Here is a 20,440-nt window from a genome sequence, read left to right on the forward strand (position 1 = left end):
TATTTCTTTGATAAAATTCTTTGTTAATTTCCTCCTTCTGCAGGTCCTGTACTCCCTTTATAGCACACAGAGTTTTTCCATTTTTTTCTTTTTCTTTTTCCAAATTCTACTCAATTTATTCATTTAAAAAATATTATATTAAAAAAATATGAGGTCCCCATTCACCCCCACCACTCCCACCCCACCACTTCCCCCACAGTAACACTCTCCCCCATCATCATGACACATCCATTGCATCTGGTGAGTACATCTCTGGGCATCACTGCACCCCATGTCCTATGGTCCACACCATAGCCCACACTCTTCCACGTTTCATCCAGTGGGCCATGGGAGGACATACAATGTCCGGCAATTGTCCCTGGAGCACCACCCAGTACAACTCCAAGTCCCGAAAATGCCTCCACATCTCATCTCTTCTTCCCATTCCCAACACCCAGCAGCCACCATGGCCACTTTTTCCACACCAATGCCACATTTTCTCCATTATTAACCACAATAGTTCATGAATAGGATATCATTAAATCCACTCTAATCCTTACTGTATTCCTCCTTCCTGTGGACCTTGGCTTGGTTGTGTCCATTCCATATCTATGTCAAGAGGGGACTTAGATTCCACATGGATACTGGATGCAATCCTCCTGCTTTCAGTTATAGGCACTCTAGGCTCCATGGTGTGGTGGTTGACATTCTTCAACTCCATGTTAGTTGAGTGGGGTAAGTCCAATAAATCAGAGTGTAGGAGCTGAAGTCTGTTGAGGCTCAGGGCCTGGCTATCATATTGTCAGTCCAAAGATTCAAATCCCCTAGATATATCTGAAACCCCAGCACCAACTACAATTCCAGTAAAGTAGCATGAAAGGCTTGTGAAGAGAGATTCCATCTGAGTCCAGCTCCATCACACAGAAACACCAGTTCCAAAGAAGGGCCAACTGACATGGCAGTGAACCCCATCTGCCATGACCGTAGAACCTGTGGGTCTCTTTAGCCCTCAAAAGGACCAATACCTGGGGTTGTATCTACTTTATCTGTCTTTGAGACTCTGCTCAGGTGTGCATAAGGGCAATCCTTCTGACAACCTCCAGACTCTTTTTTAGAGACTCATAGCCATATGAACTCATTTGTCCTTTCCATTTCCCCCTTAATTTAGGTCAAACAGCATTTTTAACTCCTGTTATTATATGTAGACAGGGATATTCTGCTGGTCTGTGTTGAACCTTTAATTCAAGGTCATTTTCTAGTTACGTCATCAGCTGGTACTTGGTAGTGATCCCTCGGTGCCAGGGAGGCTCATCCCTGGGTGTCATGTCCCACACTGGGGGGAAGGCATTGCATTTACATGCTGAGTTTGGCTTCGAGACTGGCCACATTTGAGTAACATGGAGGCTGTCAGGAGGGAACTCTTAGGCACAGTGCTGCTCTAGGCCTTTTTCTTATTTCAGGTGTATAGGCTCACAAGCATAGTCGTTAGTATCAGGGGCTCACTTTTGGACCCTCATTCCTTCCTGGTCCTTACCATTGCACCTGGGGGACTGCCGCTGCTCCCCTAGGGACCATGACAGAGCCCCCCCCCCCCCCCCCGGCCAGGAACCAAGTACCCCCCCAGCTGTTGTTTTTAATTGTTTCCACTATGAGTATATCCAAACAGTTCCATGCACCCTGGACACATGCCCTGTATAACTCCCTGTCAACCATGTATCACCTGTCAATAACATCTCATACCAGTATTCCTCCGCTGCCATTGTTGAACCACTCTGTGATCCAAAACTTCCTGAAAAGTGAAGCCCAATATAATGTCAGGTAAAATGGAATATAGCGATGAGTTTAAAAGTTAGATATAGAATACATATTGATTTGGAAAAATTCTACATCCTATCTTTTTCTTTTCTTTTTTCCTAATTATTGAGCTTCTCTTCACAAGAACCTTAGATCACAGTAATTCATCTATACAATATACACTACTCCCACATATCCATTATAAAACCTTTTCCCTTCCACAGTGATAATCTTTTAACATTCATATCATATTTACTGAAACTAATGTACAGATATTGAGACAATAGCTTTCAAACAAGGTAACATTTGTGTTTACATTGTGGTTTATACTTGAGGCTATACAGTTTTCTAAATTTTTTAGTTACCCTATATTTTACATTATGGTTTACATTATTAGTCTGTCGTCCCCTATATGTTTTTGGTGTAATATTACATGTTTTATACCCATCCTTGTGTACTCTTGTGAAACACTTCTTTTGCCCTCACATTTACTTTGGTTCCATCTATTCAGTATCTATATCCCCCTCCCCTTGGGCCCCACAGTGACAGTCAATCTTCATTTCTTGAGGAGCCGTGTTCAGAGATACTTGCAACAGTGTTGAGTGCTTGACTTGCTCAACTGCCCTAATGCCCTGGGAGTCACCCTTTCTCTTGAGAGATAGAGTTCCCTCTATTTGATAGCATTAGTCCTCCCCAGGATGTGGGTCTACCTTCACTCTCATTATATGGGTCTCTACCCAATGGTATAACCCACTCTGGCAAAAAGAGCATTCAGATATTCCCTAGGAGTCTGTCCTGTGTCAGATTATCCCCTTTGAGTATTTTAAACAGGTAACTTTCCTAATTATATTTTGAAAAGGTTTTCTCAGCATTTTACTTTCAACCAACACCTGAGAATCTCTTATGTTTGTATGTTGCCCCTCCCTCCCCCCAATTTCTTGGACAATATTACCCATCTGCCCATCCCTAGCCCCCAACAAACCTGCAAAGCCCCACCCAAAGGTAACCCTATGCCCCCATTTTATCTCTTCCTTGTGCACATACTTACCACCAGCTTATCATAGATTTCACCCATGTAGATGTCAGCTTACATCCTTCCTCTACCCCCCAATTTCCTGTAAGCCTATCTTCCAGTCTCTAGCTCTCTGAGGCAGCTTGCTTATTTCATATCATTGAGGTCATATAGTATTTGTCCTTCAATGCCTGGGTTGCTTCACTCAACATAGGGTTCTCAAGATTCAAACATGTTATCACGTGTGTTTGTAGTGTATTTGTTCTTAAAGTAGAGCAGTATTTCATTATATGGATATACCACATTTTATTGATCCACTCATCTGTTGATGGGCATTTGGGTTGATTCCTACTTTTGGCAATAGTGAACAATGCTGCTATGAACATTGGTGTGCATTTATCAGTTTGTGTCCTTGTTTTCAGTTCTGCTGGGTATATACCAAGCAGTGGTATTGCTGGGTCATATGGTAAATCTATGGTTAGTTTTTTGAGAAACTGCCAAACTATCCTCCAGAATGGTTGGATCCTTCTGCATTCCCACCAGTAGTGGAGGAGTGTTCCCATTTCTTCACATCCTCTCCAGCATTTGTATTCTTCTCTTTTTTTTATAGCTGCCAATCTTATGGGCGTAAGATGGTATCTCATTGTAGTTTTGATCTGCATTTCCCTGATAGCTAAAGATTTGGAGCATTTTTTCATGTGCTTTTTAGCCATTTGTATTTCTTCTTTGGAGAAGTGTAAATTGTGTAAATCTTTTTCCCATTTTTAAAATGGGTTGTTTATCTTTTTGTTTTCAAGATATATGAGTTCTTTATATATGCAAGTTATAAGTCTCCTATCAGATATATGGTTGCCAAATATTTTCTCCCATTGTGTGAGTTCCCTTTTTACTTTCTTGACAAATGCCTTTGAGGTGCAGAAGGCTTTAATTTTGAGGAAGTCCCATTTATCTATTTGTTCTTTTGCTGCTCTTGCTTTTGGTGTGATGTTCATGAAGCCATTTCCTATTACAAGGTCTTGTAGATGTTTCCCTACACTGCTTTCCAAGGTCTTTATGGTCTTGGCTCTTATAATTTAGAGCCTTTGATCCATCTTGAGTTGATCTTTGTATAAGGTGTGAGATGGTAAACCTCTTTCATTCTTCTACATATGGATATCCAGTTCTCCAGGTACCATTTGTTGAATAGGCCATTCTCTCCCAGTCGAGAGGGTTTGGTGGCTTTATCAAATATTATATGGCTATATATACGAGGTTCTATATCAGAACTTTCAATTCGACTCCATTGGTCTGTGTGTCTCTCCTTATGCCAATACCATGCTGTTTTCACTACTGTAGCTTTGTAGTGTGTTTTGAAGTCAGGTAGTATGATTCCCCTAATTTTATTTTTCTTTTTCAATATGTCTTTGCCTATTTGGGGCCGCGTTCCTTTCCAAATAAATTTCATAGTTAGTTTTTCTAGTTCCTTAAAGAAGGCTGTGTTGATTTTTATTGGGATTGCATTGAATGTGTAGATCAGTTTTGGTAGGATAGACATCTTAATAATATTTAGTCTTCCTATCCATGAACAGGGAATATTCTTCCATTTATTTAGGTCTTCTTTGATTTCCTTGAACATTCTTGTATAGTTCTCGGTGTATACTTTTTTTACATCTTTAGTTAAATTTATTCCTAAGTATTTGATTTTTTTATTTACTATTGTGAATGGTATTTGTTTCTTGATTTCCTCCTCATCTTGCTCATTATTGGTGTACAGAAATGCTACTGATTTTTGCGCATTGATCTTATAACCTGTGACTTTACTAAACTCATTTATGCATTCTAGAAGCTTTGTTGTAGACCTCTCAGAGTTTTCTATGTATAGGATTATGTCATCTGCAAATAATGAAATTTTGAATTCTTCCTTTCCAATTTGAATGCCTTTTATATCTAGTTCTTGCCTCAGTGCTCGAGCAAGTACTTCTAAGACAATGTTAAATAGAAGGGGAGACAGTGGGCATCCTTGTCTTATTCCTGACTTTAGAGGGAAGGATTTTAGGATTTCTCCATTGTAAACTGTAGGCTGTAGGCTGTAGGTTTTTCATATATACTCTTTATCATGTTCAAAAAATTTCCTTGTATTCCGATCTTTTGGAGTGTTTTTATCAAGAAAGTGTGCTGTATTTTGTCAAATGCTTTTTCTGCATCTATAGATAGAATCATGTGATTTTTTCCCTTCAATCTGTTTATATGGTGTATTATATTGATTGATTTTCTTATGTTGAACCATCCTTGCATACCCAGAATGAATCCCACTTGGTCATGGTGTATAGTTCATTTAATGTGTTGTTGAATATGATTAGCAAGTATTTTGTTAAGTATTTTTGCGTCTAGGTTCATTAGAGAAATTGGTCTGTAATTTTCCTTTCTTGTGGTGTCTTTGTTTGGCTTTGGTACTAGGGTAATGTTGGCATCATAGAAGGAGTTCGGCAATGTTCCTTCTGTTTTGATTTTTTGGAATAGTTTCAGCAGGTTGGTATTAGTTCTTTCCGGAATGTTTTGTAGAATTCACCCGTGAAGCCGTCTGGCCCTGGGCTCTTCTTATTTGGGAGGTTTTTAATGACTGATTCTATCTCTTTACTTGTGATTGGTTTGTAGAGATCATCAATTTCTTCTTTCATCAATACAGGCTGCTTTTGTGTTTCTAGGAATTTGTCCATTTCCTCTGAATTATCATTTTTTTGGAATATAGTTTTTCAAAGTATCCTCTTATGATAGTCTTTATTTCTGTGGGGTCAGTGGTGATATCCCCTTTTTCATTTCTTATTTTGTGTATTTGCATCTTCTCTCTTTTTTTCTTTGTTACTCTCGCTAAAGGTTTGTCAATTTTATTGATCTTCTGAAAAAACCAGCTCTTGGTCTTGTTTATCTTTTCAAGTGCTTTCTTATTTACTATTTCATTTAGTTCTGCTCTTATCTTTGTTACTTCCTTCCTTCTTCTTCCTGTTGGATTACTTTGTTGTTTTTTTACTAATTTCTCCAAATGTGCAGGTAATTCAATTTTTGCTCTTCTTTTTTGTTGTATAAATTTATGGCTATAAATTTCCCTCTCAGTACTGCTTTTGCTGCATCCTGTAAGTTTTTGTATGTTGTGTTATCATTTTCATTAGTTTCAAGGTAGTTATTGATTTCTTTTGAGATTTCCTCTTTGACCCACTCTTTTTCTAAGAGTGTGCTGTTTTATTTCCATATTTTGGCATGAAATCCGGGTCTCTGGACCTTACAGATTTCCAGTTTCACTCCACTGTGGTCAATGATATTATTTTGTATGATTTCAATCTTTCTGAATTCATTGAGCCTTTCTTTGTGCTCTAGCATATGGCCTATCTTGGAGAATGATCCATATGCACTTGAGAAAATTGTGTATCCTACTGTATTCAGGTGTAATGATCTGTATATGTCTATTAGATCCAGCTCCTCTAATATACTGTTCAAAGTTTTTGTTTCTTTATTGGCTCTGTTTTGGGATATTCTGTCCAAAGTTGATAGTGGTGTATTACTGTCTCCCACTATAATTGTAGATGCATCTATTCTTTCACTTAGTTTTTCCAGTGTTTGCCTCGCATATTTGGAGGTGCCATTGATAGGAGCATAAATGTTTATGATTGTTTGTTTGTCTTGAAAGATTGTCCCTTTCACTAAAATGTAGTATCCTTCTTTGTCTCTCACAATTGTTTCTCATTTAAAGTCTATTTTTTCTCATATTAATATAGCTACTCCTGCCCTTTTTTGGTTATGTTTGCTTGTAAGATTGTTTTCCAGCCATTCACTGTCAACCTCCTTGAATCTCTGAGTCTGAAATGTGTCTCTTGTAGACAGCATATACATGGGTCATATTTCCTTATCCAATCTCCCAGTCTGAATCTTTTGACAGGTGAGTTTAATCCTTTGATATTCGGTGTTATTACTTTAAGGAATTATTGATGTTAGCCATATTTTCTTTGGACTTGTGTTTGTCATATTTTGTTTGTTTTTTTCCTTTTCTTTTTCTCTTTTTTGTTGCTCTTACACTCTCCTCCACCTCTGCCTCTCCTCTTTTTTCCTTTCTTCCTGCAGAAATCCCTTCAGTATTTCTTGGAGGGCAGGGTTCTTGTTGGCATACTCTTTTAATTTCTGTCTATCTGTGAATATTTTGAACTCTCAGTCATTTTTGAATCCTAGCTTAGCTGGGTAGATTAATCTTCATTGGAAATTTTTTTCTTTCAGTACCTTGACTATATCGTACCACTGCCTTCTTTCCTCCATGGTTTCAGATGAGAAAGCAGCACTTAATCTTATGGAACCTCTCTTGTATGTGATGGTTCTCTTTTCTCTTGCTGTTTTTAGAATTCTCTCTTTGTCTTGAGCATTGTATAATTTGACAAGTATATGTCTTGGGGTGGACCTGTTGGGATTTATGGTGTTTGGGGTGTGTTGTGCTTCCTGGACATGTACATCCATCTCTCTCAGTAGATTTGGGAAGTTTTCAGCCATTAGTTCCTCCAACACCCCTGCTCTCCCCTTTCCCTTCTCTTCTCCTTCTTGGATGTCTATAATACATATGTTTGTGAGTTTTGCATTGTCACTCAGGTCCCTAAGTCCTAGCTGGATTTTTTCTATCTTTTAATTGATCCATTCTACTATCTGTTTGATTTCACATGTACTGTCTTCCACATCACTAATTCTCTCCTCTGCCTCTTTTAATATTCTGTTTTTTTGCTGAGAGTGTAGTATTTTTGATTTCTTGAACTGTGGTGTTCATTGCCATCATATCTGTTATCTTTTTGTGTATGTCTGCAATTTCCTCTCCTAGTGTGTTATTCATATTGTTTATCTCTTCCTTTACTTCATTAAGTTTGTCTCTAATATATGTTTTGAGATCTTTAATTACTTGTCTGATGTTCTGCACCCCTTCCTGGTTTTTAGTTTGTTCATTGGATTCAGCCATGTTTTCCTGATTATTGGTTTGGTTTGTAGTGTTTTTTTTGCTGTCTGGTCATCATTTTATCTTGATGGGTTTAACCCATTCCTTAGCTTCTTTGTCTAGTCTTGGTGATTAATTAGTTGTTGTTTGTGCATAACTGTTAAGTCTTCTGTTTTTCACTTTTTTCTTCTTACTCTATTTTCTTGTTGCTGGCTAAGTTCACTTGAAGGAAAATATTAAGGCCAGGGAAAGCAAAATGAGTAAGAAAAATGTATAAAGTAGTATTGGTAATAAATGTTAACCAAGCAACAATGTGAGGTCTCGGAGAATGGGTATTAGACTCATGTAAGTTGTGTAGAGTTATAGCCGTAAGTAGAGTCCCTATAATGCGACATTCAAGTGAATATGGGGAGGAATATATTATGAACTAAAAAGCCAATGTTTTCATGAGAGAGGAAAAGAAAAAAGAAAGACAATAATATCAAGATTGGATAAATGATAGCTATCAGGACTAAGGTATTAGAAATACAAAGTCAGATAATTTGGGGGCCAAAGAAAGGGAGGTGGAATGTAAGAGAAACAGTAGATGATGGAAGATAGCAAGATGTGGGGGAAAGGGGATAGTGTAGGTGGCCAAAATCAATTCACATAATAGAGGAAATGGAGGATGAGGAAACACAGCAAATGTGAAGTGTGCTCCCTGCAGCACCTATTATGTAAAGAAAATAAAATAGAAAAAGAAGAAAAAGAGGGAAAAGAAAAAATAGAGGAGAAAAATGGGGTGGGCAAAAAAGAAAAAAGGGGGGACAAAAGAAGCAAGAAAAAGAAATAGAAAAAAAAACCTAAATAAATGAAAAAAGACCTTGGGATATAAAATGGGAGAAAAGACTAGGAGACAATGCAATATTAGTCACCAAGACAAAAAAAAAAGAAAAAGAAAAAGAAAAAGAAAAAAGAAAAAAACACAAATGTCAAGGGCTAGAGTAATCAAGTACCTCAGATGGACCTCAGGGCGTGGTGGATTCAGGGATTGGAAGTCCGTGACACTGCAGACTGAAGGCGTGTGAGTCTCTGGAGCATGGGCTACCAGGGTTTAGGGTACACAGACCTAAGCACACATCTGGTTAATGGGTGGCCTGGGAGCACCGCAGCACAACACAGCCTTCAGGGATCCCCACAGCTGGGTGCCAGTCCTAGAGTGAGGGATCCCACCCACATCCTCTGACCTCCATGTCAGAAACACAAAATTCCACCTCTCACTAGACTCTCTTCTGTCACTGTCTCACCAGATCGACATCCAGACACCTCTTGTCCTGCAAGCCCCCAAAACAGCCTGCTGGGGGTGCTGCCAGCCATAGTGGGAGGGGTTCCACCTAGAACTTCTGACCTCTGTGTCAGAAACTGAAAGTTCCACCTCTTGCAAAAATCTCTTCTGTCACTGTCTCACCAAATCGACATCCAGACACTTCCTGCCCTGCAAGCCCCCGAAACACCCCACTAGGTTTTGGGAACACCCCACACAAAAAAGATTCCAGGGATTGCTGCAGCCTGGCTGCCAGTTCTAGGGGGAGGGGCTCCAGCCAGAACCTCTGACCTCCATGTCAGAAACCCAAAATTCCACCTCTCACAAGAATCTCCTCCATCACTGTCTCACCAAATCGACTTCCAGACACCTCCCACCCTGCAAGCCCCTGAATCAGGCTGCTCAGGGTTTGGGAACTCCCCAGACTTAGCAAAGCCTTCAGGAATTGCTGCCACCAGGCCACAAGCCCCAGGGGGATGCATCCCACCCTCAACCCCATCCTCCGTGAAAGAGACCCAAAATTCTACCTCTTGCAAGTATCTCTTCTGTCATCATCCCACTAAATTGACATCCAGACACCTACTGCCCTGCAAGCAACTGATACAGCCCAGTCCAGCAGGACTCCAACCTTTCTTTGCAGGAGAGATTATGAGGTGGACTTACTCAGATGCCATCTTGCCCTGCTCCCCTTTTTCTATCTTTTTATCGATCAGTTCTACTATCTGTTTGATTTCAGATGTACTGTCTTCCATGTCACTAATTCTCTCCTCTGTCTCTTCTAATCTGCTGCTCTTTGCTGAGAGTGTATTTTTGATTTCTTGAACTGTGGTGTTCATCCCCATCATATCTGTTATCTTTTTGCATATGTCTGCAATTTCCTCTCCAAGTGTTTTCTTCATATTGTTAATCTCTTCCTTTACTTCATTAAGTTGGTCTCTAATATACGTTTTGAGATCTTTAATTACTTGTCCAATGTTCTGCTCCTCTTCCTGGTTTTTAGTTTGTTCATAGGATTTGGCCATGTTTTCCTGATTATTCATTTGGTTTGTAGTTTTTTGTTGCTGTCAAGTCATCATTTTATCTTGATGGGTTTAATCAGTTCCTTAGCTTTTTTGTCTAGTCTTGGGTATTGATTAGTTGTTTTTTGTGCATAAATGTTATGTCTTCTTTTTGTCACTTTGTTCTTCTTACTCTATTTTCTTGTTGCTGGCTAAGTTCACTTTGAAGGAAAACATTAGTGCCAGGAAAAGCAAAATGAAAAGAAAATGTATAAAGTAGTATTGGTAATAAATGTTAACAGAGCAACAATGTGAGATCTAGGAGAATGGATATTAGACTCATGTAAGTTGTGTAGAGTTATACCAGTAAGTAGAGTACTGATAATGAGACAGTCAAGTGAATATGGGGAGGAATATAGTATGAATTAAAAGGCCAGTGTTTTCAAGAGAGAAGGCAAGAGAAAAGAAAGACAATAATATCAAAAGTGGATAAGAGACAGCAAGCAGAACAAAGGTATTAGAAATAAAAAGTGAGATGGGGGCCAAAGAAAGGGAGGTAGAATGTAAGAGAAAAGAAGATGATGGACGATAGAAAGATGTGGGGGAAAGGAGATTGTGTAGGTGGCCAAAATCAATACACACAGAAAAGAGGAAATGGAGGATGAGGAAACAGAGCAAGTGTGAAGTGCTCCCTGCAGCACCTATTATATAAAGAAAATAAAATAAAAAAGAAGAAAAGGAGAGAAAAGAATAAAAAGAGAAAGAAAAAGAGGGGACAAAGAAAAAGGAGGGGAAACAAGCAAGAAAAAAACAGAGAAAAAACTAAAAAAATGAAAAAGGATCATGGGGCATACAATGTGAGAATAGACCAGAAGACAATGAAATATTAGCAACCATGCCAAAAAAAAAAAAAAAAAAAAAAAGTAAAAAGAAAAAAAAAAGAACCAACATTTCAGGCTAGGAATCCTGTTTGCAGTTAAGTAATACACTCAGGAATCTGACCTTCCTTCTTTCTCCTCTCCTCACTTCTCTCTCTCCCAGGGCATCAGGAAAGCTACCTGACAGGTCTTGTAGGAGATTCAAGTAGCTCCTTGTTGAATCAACTCAACACAGGAGATTATGACTCTTTATTTCCAGCATGATAGCACCTTCACCTCACCAGAAACCCCAAATATGTTATTGGAAGCTTGGATAGCACCTCCTACAGTCCCTCCCCCTTAGGTGTGCTAGGAGAGGTCTAATTGATTTTCTGACTCCACCTTCTCCCAGACCAAGTTTCCTATCCCAGGATGTTTAGGTAAATTGGGCTTTCTCAGCAGATTCACCTCTTCTCTCTTCCTAGACTCTCCCCAAGACAGCTGGTACACTCCTCCAAGTTCAAGGAGAGAGAGGAAACAAACAAACAAACCCAAAATGCTGAGGGCTAGGGTAATCAAGGACCTCAGATGGACCTCAGGACATGGTGGATTCAGGGATGGGAAGTCTGTGATATTGCAGATTCAAGGTGTGTGTGTCTCTGGAGCATGGGCCACCAGGGTTTAGGGGACACAGACCTGGGAACCACGCATCCAGTTAATCGGGGCCTGGGAGCACTGCAGCACAACACAGCCTTCAGGGATCCCTGCAGCTGGGCGCCCGTCCTAGGGGGAGTGGTCCTATCTGCAACCTCTGACCTCCATGTTGGAAACCCCAAATTCCACCTCTCACAAGAATCTCTTCTGTCACTGTCTCACCAAATTGACCTCCAGACACCTCCTCCCCTGCAAGCCCCTAAAAGAGCCTGCTTAGGGCTTGGGAGTGCTGCAGCACAACATAGATTTCAGGGACTGTCATGGATGGGCCGCCAGCCCTAGGGGGAGGGGTCTCACCTACAACTTCTGACCTCTGTGTCAGAAACTGAAATTTCCACCTCTTGCAAGAATCTCTTCTGTCACTGTCTCACGAAATCAACATCCAGACACTTCCTGCTCTGCAAGCCCCCGAAACAGCCCACTCAGGTTTTGGGAGCACCCCACACAAAAAAGATCCCAGGGATCACTGCAGCCTGGCTGTTAGCCCTAGGGGGAGGTGTTCCAGCCAGAACCTCTGACCTCCATGTCAGAAACCCAAAATTCCACCTCTCACAAGAATCTCCTCCGTCACTGTCTCACCAAATCGACTTCCAGACACCTCCCGCCCTGCAAGCCCCCAAAACAACCCGCTCAGGGTTTGGGAACTCCCCAGCACAGCAAAGCCTTCAAGATTCACCACCACTGGGCCACTAGCCCCAGGGGGAAGGATCCCGCCCAGAACCCCAACTTCCATGAAAGAGACCCAAAATTCTACCTCTTGCAAGAATCTCCTCTGTCACTGTCCCACTAAATCGATGTCCAGACACCTCCTGCCCTGCAAGCACCCAAAACAGCCTGGTCCAGCAGGACTCCAACCCTACTCAGCTGCTTCTTTGCAGGAGAGATTATGAGGTGCACTCACTCAGATGCCATTTTGCCCCTGCCCTCTCAGCACTATGTATCTTGCTATGTGTGCATTTATGGATGTACATGTTTCACTCAGCATTGACTTTTGCATTCCAATTCAATAGTTTAGAGCCAGTTCATATCATTCCATATTCCAATCCTCCAATTTCTTTGGTATTTGGCCAATAGAAGCCCTTTAAGGTGGAATCTTTTTCTTTTTGATGCATCTCCCTGATACCGTGAGCACTTCTTAACTTTCTTGCAATATGATGTTGTAAGCTCATGTTTCATTTTTCTTGCTGCAGCCCTGTATTCAGCCATTTTTCCAAGGAGCCCTGGTTCCTCCCAGTGGAGAATTGTGCCCAGACACCAAGGTCATGGTGCTGGGTGAGCTCCTTACTGCTGGGTGATGGTGACTCCTACATCCTCTGAGGAGGAGGTTGTTGGGGTGTGGGCAGCCTGAAGGAGCAGCTCAGGAAGCTGGGGTCTGGCTGGCATGTCCAATCATGTGGCCTCTGGGTGGATGTGCTTAAGATGGCCCTTCCAGGAGTGCATATGGTGATCCCTGGATTGAAGTGCCCTGAGCTTCCTTTTGTGTGTGTGTGTTTATTTTTTAATAAATTTTTATTTTAAAAATATACATAAACCATACAAAATGTCACATTAGAAAATATAGTAGCTTCCCATATGCCCCACTCTCCACACCCCCACTTTCCCCATATCAACAAGTTCTTTCATTAGTGTGGCATATTCACTGCAATTGATGAATACATTTTGGAGCACTGCTATACCACATGGGTTATAGTTTACATTGTAGTTTACACTCTCTCTCAGTCCATTCAGTGGGTTATAGCAGGATATATAATGTCATGGCCTGTCACAGCAATATCATTCAGGACAACTCCAAGTCCCAAAACTGTCCCCATATCACACCTCCTTTTCCCTTTCCCTGCCTTCAGCAATTCCCATGGCCACTGTCTCCACATCAATGATTTAATCTTCCATTGCTAGAGTCCCAGTAATTCTATAGTAGAATACCAGTAAGTCCTCTCTAATCCATACTTTATTCCTCTATCTTGAGGACCCTGAGGTGGTGATACCCACTCCACCTCTCAATTTTGAGGGGTCTTTGTTCCCACATGGCTTATGGATGCTTATAGCTGCAGACTCTCTTGGTTCCTTGGTGTGGTGGCTGTCCATCCTCACCTCCCTGTCAGCTTACCTGCTGGAAAAACCAGGAGTTTGGCTACTGAATGGGAGACTTGGCTGACTAAGAGATAAATAACCCTGGGAACAGCTGGGGTGAGAGCCAGTCCAAGTCAGAAAGAGGCCAGTAGCTGCCATTCTGACTCTGCCCCCAGCCTGAGGGGAAGCCAGGCTGACTGAAACAGTGTCAGTAGGAACCAGTTTCTTTCATGCAGATGAACCTGCAACCTGCCTAGGCTTCAGCCCCACCCCTGGCGGGGAGGAGGCTGAGGATCCCCGAAGCAGCCTATATAAATAACTGTAGGTAACTTTGGCTGGCATAGACTGAAAATCAGAAGTCTACTAGGGCAACTGTGGTCATCTTGGACCCACACTGCATAGATTGCTGCCCATACCTGCAGTTCCACCTCTGCCCCAGGCAGGGGAGAAAGGGATGTGAAGCTTTATCAGTTTCCCTGGGCAACTACAGTCTAGGCCTTCATGTGGATTATTCCACGCAGCTGTCACTCTGTCCCTACCCCTGACAAAGGAGAAAGTTGGAAGAAGCTTCATTGGTCCCTGGTGCAATGAGGGCAGCTTGAACATCCACAGCTTATAGCACCAACTACATGTTTGGCTCCTACTGCATAGCCAGCAAGGGAGAAATAATAGGAAGCCCTGAACTAAAGAGAAAAATTGCACCCAGAAAAAATACTCTAGTAGGCCAGATGCAAAGACACCAACAAAAAATTACAATCTACACCAAGAAACAGGAAGCTATGGCCTAGTTAAAGGAACAAGATAAGACTTCAGATGACATAAAGGAGTTGAGACAACTAATTATAGATGTTTAAACAAAAATCTCCTTAATAAATCCAATGAGATGGCTAAAGAGATTAAGGATATTAAGTAGAAGACATTGGATGAGCACAAAGAAGAATTTCAAAGCATACATGGTAAAGTATCATATGGGAATGAAAGGTGCAATCAATGAAATAAAAAAAACATTGGAATCATATAATAGCAGATTTGAGGAAGCAGAAGAAAGGATTGGTGAACTTGAAGAAATGGCTTCTAAAAGTGAACATACCAAAGAAGAGATGAAGAATGGAAAAAATTGAACAAGGTCTCAGGGACCTAAATGACAGCAAAAGGTGTGCAAACATACATGTCATGAGTATCTCAGAAGGAGAAGAGAAGGGAAAAGGGACAGAAGGAATATTTAAAGAAATAATGGTAGAAAATTTCCCAACCCTATTGAAGGACGTAGATATCCCTGTCCAAGAAGCACAATGTACTCTCATCTGAAAAAATCAAAATAGGCCAACTCCAACACACATACTCATCAAATGTCAAAGGCCAAAGACAAAGAGAGAATTCTGAGAGCAGTAAGAGAAAAGCAATGCCTAACATATAAGGGATATCCAATAAGATTAAGTGCTGATTTCTCACCAGAAACCATGGAGGCAAGAAGTCAGTGGTCTGATATATTTAAGATACTACAAGAGAAAAACTTCCAGCCAAGAATCTTATATCCAGCAAGACCGTCCTCCAAAAATGAGGGCAAAATTAGAATATTCACAGATAAATGTTAATGAGATAATTTCTAAGCAAGAGACCAGAATTTTAGGAAATACTAAAGGGTATACCAGAGCCTGAAAAGAAAAGACAAGAGAGACTGACCTGGAAGAGAGTCTAGAAATGAAGATTATATAAAGTATAATAAAAGTAACTGAAAGTGTCAAAAAAGTGGTGAAAATAAAATATGACAGATAAAGCTCAAATAGTCATGAAAAAACTTAACCAATGATGTAAAGCACTTGTACTCAGAAAACTGCAACCCAAAGTTAAAAGAAATTTAAAAGACCTAAATAACTGGAAGAACATTCCATGCTCATGGATTAGAAGACTAAACATGATTAAGATGTCGATTCTACTCAAATTGATACACAGATTTAATGTAATCCTGATAAAATTTCCACCAGCATTAAAGAAAAAATTGAAAACATGATCTTTAAATTTATTTGGAAGAGTAAAGAGTCCTGAATAGCCAGAAACATAGTAAAAAGGAAAAGTGAACCCACATCTCCAGACTTTAAATCATAATACCTACATATAGTGGTAAAAACAGCATGGTACTAGCCTAAAGACAGACACAATAGACCAATGAAACCAAATTTATGGTTCAGAAACAGACCCTCAGAGGTAGGGTCAAGGGATTTTTGATTAGCCTGTCAAACTCACACAGATCCAGCAGAACAATCCATTCAACAAGTGGTGCTGAAATAATTGGACATCCATAGCTGAAAGAAGGAAAGAGGACCCCTATCTCACACCTTATCCAAAAATTAATTCAAAATGGCTCAAAAAACTGAAAATAAAAGCAAGAACCCTAAAACTTCTAGAAGAAATTATTGGAAAATATCTTCCAGACCTGGTGGTAGGTTGTGGATTCATACAGAAGATAAGAGAAGGACTGAGTAGACTACTGATATTTAATGTATGAAGAAGTTTTAATTAGCTTTACTGTAAAATTGTGGAAATGTTTAGAGTGGACGGTAACACACAGTGTGTAACAGCTAGTTTATAAATGGGGATGTGACTGAGAATGGTAATCTAGTTATCTAAATGCCAACTGACAGAATGCTTGAGAATAATCTAGGAACTGGATAGCACAGTAAACCAAGAGGTGGGTGAGAATTGTGGTTGATGGGACAGATGCAAGAGTGTCCTTTGTTAGCTTGAACAAATGTATATCACTACTGCAGGGTACTGGGAATGTGGAGAAGCATGGGAAAAATACAGCTGGAGTGACCTATGGACTGTGGTTAGTAGTAATAATATAATATTCTTGCATCTATGCAAAAGATGTACTGTGTTGATACTGAGGCAGTATGGAAAATGTGAGCCAAATGTACACTATGGACATGGTAATAATCAGAAGATATTATTTTATCTTAGCAAATGGCACACCACATTGTGGTGTGTTGATGGAGGGGTGTTTTCTGGGAATTCTGCACATGTGCACGATTGTTTTATAAGTTTACAACTTCTGTCATAAAAATATATTTAAAAAATAATAATAGGGTGGGTTGGGGGAAAACACACCAAATGTAAGGTAAGAACTATGATTAGTAGTAAGATTTTGACAGTGTTCTTACATAGTGTGTAACAAACATCTCATGACAATACAAGGTGTTGGTGGAGGGTTGATGTATGGGACCCCTGTATGATGTTAAGCATGTTTGCTCTGTAAGTTCACAATTTTTACTATACTTAATTTTTTATGCATGTTCATATATAACTGATATAAAGATAATAATCAGATTGGTTACGGGAAAAATACTTGGTTTACTAGTAATATTTTGACAATGCTCTTTAATATTAGTTAAAAAGGTTTAAAAACAATGCAAGTTATTGGTGGTCGGGTGAGATGTTATATATATTTGTTTTGTAAGTTCACAACAATTATACATTTATTGTTTATGTATGTTTGTGTATGAGTGATATATTTCCAAAATTTAAAAAAATAGAAAAAAAAAAAACCAAAAAGAAATGAAAGGGGGGAAATAAGGAGACACCACATACCCAGTTACATAAAGCACTGTTTACTCTCAAGTTTCTTAATTATGAGCCTACTTTATAGAAAACAGCAGCTGAATGGCATTTTCAACATCATAAAAGGAATCAAACCAGGTCTTTTTCTGAATTACCATTAAACTTTTGGAATGATCCATTGACCAATGAGTGGTCAACAGGAAAGCTGTTAACCTGGGGATGAGGGTTTGCTTGTGTTTCTCCAGGAGATGGTGAATGTCCTGTGTGGTTACCTGCATGTAGAATAAAGCTGTATCACGAACGCAAAATGACGACGGAAGTTCCTGTGGGATCTGGAATCCCCAGTCATGCAAATGGAAGGTCTAACATTGAAGACAACCAGGTTTGGTCCCATTCTGAATACTTGAACTGCCCCATTCCCCATATGGGGACAGATTAAACATCTGTGTCAAGAACCTGAACAACAGTTAGAAAGTAATGAGTCACCAGTAACTGCCCCAAATTTATCGATCTCCTTGCTAGCCATTATAACAGCATCTTTAAGTATGTTTCCCACAGCAGCAGCCAAGAATAATTGCACTATTGGGCATACATTCCTAATCCTCCCCTACTGCACACTCTCTCTTGGATGGAGACTCCCTCTGATTTATGTTAATGATTCCTCTTGGGTACCAGGACTGGAAGATCCCTGGCTACCATTACATCTTCATGAGGAGGGTACTAATCTCAATTTAACTCTAGGATTTACTGACTCACCATAATGTATGGTGCATGCTGAAGGATGCTTAAATATTATGCAGCAGGTCTGGCTGTTTGTCACTCCTGAACATGGCAATATTACAAGAGCTCAATTACATCTCATCTCTGGAATGAGTTTTAAATATATACCATATAATAGTACTGATTTGAATACCCCAGATAAACTGATATGTGTATACTGTTCCTTATGGACTCCTGAGAGTGATCATTTCATTGGGAAAACTGTCAGGGGTCTAGTAGTGTGTTGCTACTTAATGGTTCCTGTGGAATTGTAGGTGACTGGGCCCCTAAGGGTATGCAGTTCAGAATTGTAGTAATACAAATGAAACCTGTTCTTCTCATGATGCTTTAAGATGGAGTGTATTTAAATATAATCACACCACAATCACAACATATGCAAACCATCCCATTGTTTGGCCTGGTATGGGAATGTTTCCACCTTTTCCCTCATTAAAGGGTGTTCTAGAACAAACAACTGTATGGAAAATACCTCTTAGTTTGAAACCAATCCGGATTTGGGATGGAAGTTTTTGGCATTTTAGTAATTATTTCTTATCATCCAATACTTCAAAAAATTTTTCTTTCATGTTCAATCTTGTATTAGTAATCCATATGTATTCTTGGTAGGTGAATTTTATTTGAATGAAACTTCTTGAGAAATTCAGTACAAGCACTATACTTGCAATAATGAAACATTGTTTTCTACCAATTGTAGTTACACGATTCTATGAAGATGGTTGGGCATTTGGATTCTGTATCCCAAAACTAACCATGGGAATCCTCCCCTGATATGCATGCCTTATTAGTAGTCTTACAACAAGTGTTCAAATGTACAAGAAGAGTGATATGATTGTTGATAGCTGCTATTATGAGCATAATGGCCCTCATTACTGTGGCAACTGTTTTGGGAATCACATTACATCAAGGTATTAAGATTACTGAATTTATCAAAGAATAGCACAAGAATGCCAGTTTGACTTGGGAAAGTCAAACTCATATTGACAAGGCGATATATACTTGTCTAGTGGACTTGGAAAATGCAGTTTTAAGCTTGGGAGAATTACAGACTGTAAATATGTGCTTACTCCTAAAATGTGTTTGGGATATATCTAGTGTTTGTGTGACCCCCTATGTATATAATAGTGGTGATATTCCTTAGGAATCATGTCATTTGCATGGACATAGAGATGTTAAGCTTAGATATTTCTTAATTACAAGCACAAGTAACACACTTTCAACATGTTCATTTGCAATTGCTTCCTGCCTCACAAACAGTGACAGGAATTGTGGATGGATTAAGATCTTGAACCCTATGATATGGATTAAGAGTTGGGGAGGGGGTATCCTAGGAGGTATATTAATTATCTGTCCCTGTCTGTGTTGTATGTGTTTAGTCCTCAGCTGCACACAACAAACTCTCTGGGGATTGATATATCAAGAAACTACCTTAGCTGTATCATTACTTTACAAAAGCAAAAAGGGGGAAATGTGGAGAAATGGCCAGAGGTTGAAATATTTTCATGATGATAATGAGGGTATGGACCTTAGAATGTCAGGTCCTGCCAAGGCAGAACACTGTCCTGGATAACCCATGAGCATTTGCAAAAGGAAATATTTAAACATTGCCCAGATGTGGATGTGATTACTCATGCAACCTCCACCATACTCCCATCCTTGAAATATTCAATAAATATGATGTGGAGAGTTGGGTCGAGGCTCTTAGTCCTTGAGTCTTTGAGTCCCCTGTTCCCATCTTTTCCTTCTTGTGTCTTTTTCTTAAGTTCTGTGATGCCTTTTATGTAGAGCTGCCTTATGTAGACCTGGTCTCAACAATGGTTGAAGCAATGGAAGGAGGAAACCTCCCATCTGCAGGAAGATTCATAAGTAGACTGTTCCATGCCACAGAAACCAGTTCCCATTCTCCACTGAAGAAATAAGCCAGCACGGGAGCTGTTTTGCAGCTGGAATTGAAAACTCTACTTCCACAAGGGGAAGGAAGAGATGGTTGTGCACCAACTTGAGCTACTGATGAGTAAATTTGGTGGGCTAAATTACAATCCTAAGAACAGCTAAAGTTTGAACCTGTACAAGTCACAAAGAGGCAGGTAACCACCATTTTAACTCCATGCTTAGCACAAGGGGAAGTGGGATGGAGAGAAAAATCACAGTGCAGGTGGAGACTGGATTCTTTCCATCCAGATCAGATTGCAGCTCTAGTTTAAGGCCCAACCTCACCTCTGGCAGTGAGGGACCTGTGGCAGCCTCTCTGGGAAATTACCAGTCAAGCCATGGAGTCGTGTTTATTTTACTTTGGCAGCATAAGCTGTCCAGGAGCTATTCTGTGGGTGGAATTTGAAGCTCCATTTCCCCAAAATGGGAGGAAGAGACAGTTGGCCACTGATTTCAGCTACTGATTAGTAAATTCGGCTGATTTTAGTATAACCCTAAGAACAGCTA

The sequence above is a fragment of the Dasypus novemcinctus genome, chromosome 6 (assembly GCF_030445035.2).
Source record: "Dasypus novemcinctus isolate mDasNov1 chromosome 6, mDasNov1.1.hap2, whole genome shotgun sequence".
NCBI lineage: Eukaryota > Metazoa > Chordata > Mammalia > Cingulata > Dasypodidae > Dasypus > Dasypus novemcinctus.